We start from the raw sequence: 8,380 nt of genomic DNA on the forward strand, positions 1-8,380 counted from the left end.
TAAAACAATCATTGTTCGAGCCTCACAATTTTTATTTATCCATCTCCCTCTACCTATATACTGAACTCCCTCTAATCTGTAATAAAATAATTTCCTACCCTACTCTAGGTACTAAGATAGTTATAAGAAATTAGCCATTCTGTACGCATAACTTGAACCGTGAACATCATACAAATAAATACTATTATTAACTAACCAACTTATTTAACTTACTTATTTTTTAAAGGTCTGATATAGCCATTCTAATGATAAATTATATCTGGTCCTTCGAGGTAATTAAGTGTCTGTGCGTAGTGATTTTTAATTGACTTTTTTAATAAACATTGCGCCGGGCGCTTACATTTTTTGGTCCAATTCGAGCCGGATTCGACCTCCAGTGTTAAACTTAAACCTATATTAACTAATATAAACTAAAAAGTGCACAGTGATTTCCAACACAGCGTAATCCACTGGAGCCACAAATCTAACCTACAAAGTGCACAGTGATTATTAACAGCGTAATCCACTGGAGCCACAAATCTAACCTACAAAGTGCACAGTGATTATTAACAGCGTAATCCCCTAGAGCCACTTAATCTAACTTACAAAGTGCGCAGTAATTATTGACAGTGTAATCTACTGGAGCCACAAAAACTACTCATCAGTGTACGTTATTATCAACAGCGTAATAACTGCATTATCAAGAAAATCTACGAAGCGGTCAAGAAGCTACAGAATCACATCAAACAAGGTTAGTCAAAGCAATCCTTTCTAACTTATCCTAAACTTATCCTAATCTTTCACCTAACTCTATACTTAACCATCTCTAGAATTTTGTGTGAATCTACATTAAAATGGATTCATTAAAATCATTACAATCTTTACAAAACGAACTAACATTAATAAAAGCTCGTCTAGCAGAATTTGAACAAACTTGTAACGAAATGTCAAAAATTCCGTGTAGCAAACTAAATGTATTACAGATAAACGGTATTTTGGAAAAAGTGAAACCTATGATAGACACGTTCCAAAATACACTTGTCGAAATAACTACTTTTTTAGACGACGAAGAAGAAATTGATCAATTATTAGAAACAGAACTACTTGATTTCGATGACGATCATACTAGATGTCTATCAAAATTACGTAAACTACTTAATAAAGCATCCACTAAATCTGGTTCTACTAACAGCTTTAGTGATCAAACAATCAAATCATCAAACAATATAAAACAACCTCCAATTTCGATCAAATTACCTGAGTTTGATCAAAATATCAATCATTTCCAAAATTTTAATTACCCTAAACTCGAGGCAGGGAGCATAACTAAATCTTTACCTGTAATCGACAAAAACTATTCCTTCACGACGGAATTATCAGAAACACGAAACGAAAATAATAAAACTACGTATAACATTCCGACAAATTCTTTTAACGCAAACATTTTAAACATTCCAAAATTTGAAAAATTACCAGACTCAACATGTAATAAAGCAAATTTTGTAATCGATAACGAAACCTTTTACAATAAAAACATAAAAATAGGTAACAATAAACCTGATTCGCATATTACTCTATTCGGCTTAAACGGGAACACGCATCCCGAGCCTTTTACACTTTATAATTCTACCTCAAACCTGGAAAACCAGGTACTAACCGGAAAACGAAATCTCACACCGAATGCTACGAGAATTACCTGGCGATTCGGTATAAAAATTCCTTTTGCCAACAATAAAAATCTGACACGTAATAAACATATTGAATACTACATACGATCAAACGACAAATTATCTAAAGAATATTATCTCATTACCGATGCAAATAAAATACTTTCCCTACTAACAACCAAACAAAATTTAACAAAACTTTTAACGAATGACAAATTAAATCTATATGATTTCAAAACTAATCATTTTAAACTTTTAGATAAACCCTATTTTTATTTTAACAAACAAACTGCTAAAACTCTAGATATAGTTTGTAACATACTAGATAATTTTAGATTCAATAATATAGTTTTAGCTAATAAAGCTATAAATAAAACAATTACTGAAATACTTATTTCGGAAGCTACAGCTCCATTCCGTTATAAATTATTATTAACTCAACAATTACTAGACGGATTTTGCAACACGATAGAATGGGTATACAGAACTTTTACCTATTTATGCTCTACCGTGAAAAATTCTAATACTAAAATATATTTAACTACATCGAAACCTAAAGCAATGGCCTTAAAAAATATACCACTTCAACGACTTGAACTTTTACCAATTCTTATACAGAAAGAAAAACGTACATTAAACTTTACATTTGATAAGAAATTTTATTTGAATAACTATACGGTTACTTTATTTCTTATAAAAACTCGATCATACAAGCGGAAAGCCTTTGTAACTGATAGAGTAGACGAAATAGAAACAAATTGTAATATAAACATTTTGACTTCTAATACTGCAATTAATCTAAACTTACGATTTCCATTGTGGTTACGAAAAACTTTCGATACAAACAACTTTTTAACTTTTAAAATTCCAATAACAAAAATGGAATGTGAACCTATTAAACTTGCTTCAAACAATACTTTTACTACCTTGATTGATTGTTGCATCACTAAAGCTCTTCATATTGAACAGACTTTTAATTTGACTGCGAAATGCTTTGTGGCCACACGGAAATGGTTCATTACGCAAAGTTGCAAAATTTACAAAATATATTCAGAAAACTGTTCAAATTTTGTTGACGCAGCATCAAACTTAAAACGATTTCATATGATACTACAACATAAATCAATTAACACAAGGGCAACAAATAATTTAGCAATTAAACTTTTAATAAATTATACCATATCAAAGACCCTTCATTTCGAAACTATCGATTTACTATCTATTCATCTGTTGAATCTTATAAAGCGCGTTAAAATGAGATATCGGGAACATTTATTTAACTTACAAACATTCTTATAAACAATTTTACTTAAACACATTTTAACGCAGATTGACAAAATTCTAAACCTGAATCTCCTTTGATTCCAATCCTAATTACTAATCCCTAACAATTCACTTTCCAATTGGAAATTCTTTAACCTTTATACCTAACCTACTATTGCTTAAAATACCTGTCAAGAGACACCTCCGGATCCACGACTGCAGGAATCAACCTTTTGGAAGCATGCAACTAGATCATGATTGCATATGCAATTATTATATCTAATTAGAATCTTTCAACCCTTGAACTGGCACTTGAGACGCGTTCCAGCAAACTATCCAGGGGAAGGAAGGTACTGTGTGTGTTGTGACCAATAAAACAAACAATAGTGTGGTGAATTGTGCAACAACAAAACTTTGTGTACTAATAACTAACAGAGATATATACCATATCATACAAATCAATGCATAAACTATTTTATCTTGAGACTTTAAACACCAAACTTGTGAGTGTTATCAATAGACATTATAATCAATCGTGAATTTATAAACTGTGCTATCACAAGACTTTAATCATTACTAGAATTTAATTGATAATAAAATCAATCATTTTTACATATTATTATAACTAATTAATCTTTATACATTTATATTGTAACTTTACTATAACACCATAACTATACGAAGCAATGTTGAAAAATCATGTAAATTAATTTCCCATTGTTTTTTCAAATCGGGCCGGCATGTTCGAGCCTCACAAATTTTATTTATCCATCTCCCTCTACCTATATACTGAACTCCCTCTAATCTGTAATAAAATAATTTCCTACCCTACTCTAGGTACTAAGATAGTTATAAGAAATTAGCCATTCTGTACGCATAACTTGAACCGTGAACATCATACAAATAAATACTATTATTAACTAACCAACTTATTTAACTTACTTATTTTTTAAAGGTCTGATATAGCCATTCTAATGATAAATTATATCTGGTCCTTCGTGGTAATTAGGTGTCTGTGCGTAGTGATTTTTAATTGACTTTTTTAACAAACATTGCGCCGGGCGCTTACAATCATTGATTATTTTCATTTCTCGAATGTTTAATTACAAAACGAAAAGTTCCAGCAATTTGCCTCAAGGCACGATGCCATGCACCACTAGTTCATCTGTATATATAATTACATTAAGCAGAGTGACGTATCTACTAATTAAAAATATGATAATAAAAAAACTAAAAACAAAAACGAAGGAAAAAAACAATAAAATATAGCAAAATAAAAGTATTATATGTAATTATACTATATTAGGTCGGTAGGTATTTTTCTCTCAACTTTTGACCGGACATTCAACTAATTTTTTTTTAGATAAAAATTAATTTTAACTAGTGGTGTATGGCATCGTGCCTTAAAGCAACTTGCTGGAACTTCCCGTACCGTAATGAAATATTCGAAAAATTTTAAACGTTTGCAAATATATTATTACAAATACTGTAACGTTCATTATTTTTGCTATCTTGTTATATCTGAGCAAATCAATTGTAAATCATAAATCAATTTATCTCCAGAACATTAACAATCGTCATTTTATTTCGAATTCAATTTCAAAAAAATAGTTGCCTAATTTGCACAAAATTGAAAAAGTGATCCCGAATAGTCACAGTCTAAACGCTTTCACAAAAAAATTTTGTGCGACATTTTCACTTATACTGTGCTTAGCTTGGCGGCATTTTCAAATTTTTCAATGGTTTCACAAAATTGGAAAACTTGGGTAGACATTTGTACCAGAATGGCGCTTAGACTGTGCTTAGCCTGGGTAATTTTTTAAATTTTTAATCCAAAATTACAAGAATATTTTATGGAAAATAATAAAAGATGTAATATTTTTTTACAATCAAAAGCAAATTGTTTTCTCAATACAAGCAGAAAGTTTTTTAGATCATTCAAATCGAACGCTTAGTTCACTCAAAAACTGCCATTTTTTGCACTTTTAGCTCTGTAGCTTCGAAATGGCGGGATCTGTCTTTGCCAAAAACGAATCACCTCTTCTTCCAATCATTACAAATTGAATATTTTGTTAGGATTTTTGCTTTAGCGAAGGAGGTATTTATGAAGAAAACTATCAACTTTCACAAAGATATATTTCAGACAAACAACAATTATATTTAATATATGATTAATGCGTTCAAATGTATGCCACTGAGGTTAGGAACAGAGTGCCGGCCTTCACGTCATCCTAGAGGCTCCCGTTCGAGCCGGAAATATTGCCCATAGAGCTCAAATATAGAGCGGTATCCTGAAGGGTTGTAGTTCACGTATTCCATAGAGTGACGGTAGAGTCCGGTTCCATAGAGTCCGGTACAGCAAAGTGTTGAATATAAGGGTGCTGACACACAACACCATAGAGGGATGATGAGTCCATAGAGCATAGATAAGTGAATAATTAAATATAAGGGTGCTGGCGCACAACATTCCTCCCTCCTTTAGGAGATTATAGTTCTTACCAAATTCAGACATTTATAACAAAACATGAACTATAATCTATATGAAATATTTACATGACATGGCAAACATTAAGATTTATATAAAAATTGGAAAAACATTATCATTTAAATTTAGAAATTTAATGTTACTTTTTGTTAAAAGTATTACAGTTGAAATTTAGAAATTAGAAAAACATAATAATAAAATAAAATTACAAATTGGAAAAGTATTACAATTAAATAGTAGAAACTGAAAACATATTTAACATTAGAATTTAGTTTAAATTAGTTATTAAAATACATAAAGTTGAAGTTATAATTTAGTAATAACAAACATAATAGTATTGGAAAAAATTTAAATAGTATCAATGAATTTTTTAATTCTATTGACATGAACTTTCACCTGCCTCCGCCCGCACAACAAAGTGTAATTCACGTCTGAATTTTTTGTTAAAATAGTATAAGGTCCTGTCCAAGGCATTTGTAACTTTTTAGACTTTCCTTTTTGGATTGTCTCATTTTTTAACAGAACCTGATCACCAATATTAAATTCAGTCATAGTTGTATTTTTGTCATAATATAATTTGGATTTATTTTTACTATCAATTAAAATCTTTCGTGCAACTTTATTTGCTTTTGGAATTCAATTTTTAATCTCACTAGCATAATCATCATATGTATATTGGGAATCGGGAATTTGGAATGGCTTCGTGGGAGTGTCTGTAATTACAATTGGAAATTTATTTGATTTGTAATTTTTATTTCTTTGGCAAATCTCGCAATTTTTTATATAAGCCCTTAAATCTCGTTTGAGATTTGACCAATTATATTTCAAAACAATTCTTTTGAAAGTTCGTTTGAATCCTTGATGACCTCCTAGTTGTGTGACATGAAATTCTCTAAATAAAGTTTCCTTATCACTCGGGGTAAGAATGTTAGTTAAAGGATAATTAAGTATATGTATAAGTATATTGGTATCTTTAAAAATAAAACGAATCATTGACTTTATTTCAGACCATTCTACGATATCTGATGTATTTACTAAAACAGGTATAGCAATCGTATTGACATTGTGTTGTAAACATAAATCTTTTAATTTAGATAGGGAATTGAATAAAATTTCAGAAGACGTACTGTCGGATTCTGTGACTCTAGTAACTAAATAAAAAATGAATGAATCATTATGTTTGATAAAAGCAACTTCGCCTAAATCTTTATTCTGAGCTTGAAGTTCATTAATTTTATTAAATTTTTCCTTAAATTTGGAAAAAAGAAGATCAGAAGTTGTAAAGTTCTTTGGTATACCAATCGAAAATGACTGGTGTGAAAAAATATCAGTATTTACATCAACTACATTTTTATTTATAATAACGTTATTTTCTAATGCTCTTTTAAAATCGTCATGAGATTTAGAACCGGAAAGCACGCAAATTTTTCTTAAAGCATCGGCGTTAGTATTTACAAAGTATTTAAAATTATGGGGAGATAGTAAGGTATTGCCGATAAAAACGCTACTTTTTAATTCCGTTTTTTCTATAACTCTTGTATCATTACTAAATGTAGACACCTGCACTACAGATTCAGTGCGAGGTTTTAAACTAGTTAGAGTATTTGTAAAATTTAAAGGCAAAGAAACCCTATTGAAATTAACTAAAGATTCTTTAATATTTATATTTCCATTGAATTCTTTCAAGAAATCTAATCCTAAAATACCCTCACCTCTAATGGGCACTGTATTATCGACTACGTAAAAGCTATGACTTATAATACTATCACCTAATCTAAATTTTATAATAATCCTACCTATTGCATTCACACTATTTCCAGATACACCACATAATTTGAGCTTATCTTCATTTGTGTGATCAACTCTTAAATCATTTTGTAAAACTGAAAGTTTAATAACACTCACTTCTGCTCCCGTGTCTACTAATAAGTTTATACGATTGGTTATTGTACTCAAACATTCAATATTTACAAAAGCTAGATTTTGTTTTGAACTATTAATGCAAGAAAGGTAAGCCTTTTTTAGCTCACTTACGAGGCTAGAAGAATTATCACTTGTGTCTGGAAAAACTTTACTGGTACTAGGTGCACTTTCATCGATAGCCCTATCTACGATATTTATTTTAGGTTTAAATTGTTCATTATGGATACGCTTCCTACAATCAGAAATACTATGACCTAAATTTTTGCAGTAATCGCATGTTATTGGAATAGATTTAATATGGGATGTGGGACGAAAGGAATAGTTATTAGGCTTTTTAAAATTTGATTTGAAGTTTTTGGGTGAATTTAATAACTTTTCTTCCTCAACGGCTGCCGAAATTGCTAATTCTAACGTCTTTAGTTGTTTAGCCTTTATTAAAATTTTTAAATCATGATGTAGGCCCTCTTGAAAAATATGTAATGCTTGATAATTAAGTAATTTGGAACAATAAACATTGGAATCTGGTATTTCAATTTGTTTTATAGTTGCATCGATCAACTCCCTTAAAATATCTTGTAACCTTAAACCAAAATCCCTAGCACTTTCATTGAAACCCTGCCTACATTGATTGAACTCAATTTGAAGAGAAGAAACAGACCTATTATCTAAATAAAGCTCTTCTAAAGCAGCTTTAAGCTCGTCAAAGTTTTCAAATTTTCTATACTGAATTGCCTGCATGGCTTTTCCTTTAATTTTTATATATAAAATGTAGTCTAATAATGCATCATGATCACTTGATTTAACAACTTTAAATGCATACGTGCAAGAACGAAAAAATTGATCAAGCTGTAATTTGCTTGAACCGTCAAAGCAATCAATAGCATCCATAGCTCTTTGTAATGCAGACATGTTTGTAACTTTTTCAATAAGTGGTAACGAAAGAAGGAAAGGAACTCAGGTGTAATAGAATGTTTGGATATGATGATTAGCTTATCATTAAAGACTGAATTTAATAAATGTGAAATAAGGTTACCTGTTTCCAGAGAATACTTGTAGATATGTC

The sequence above is a fragment of the Ctenocephalides felis genome, unplaced genomic scaffold, assembly GCF_003426905.1.
Source record: "Ctenocephalides felis isolate EL2017-DRISC unplaced genomic scaffold, ASM342690v1 CF-g0.4_SCAFFOLD_03571, whole genome shotgun sequence".
Lineage (NCBI taxonomy): Eukaryota > Metazoa > Arthropoda > Insecta > Siphonaptera > Pulicidae > Ctenocephalides > Ctenocephalides felis.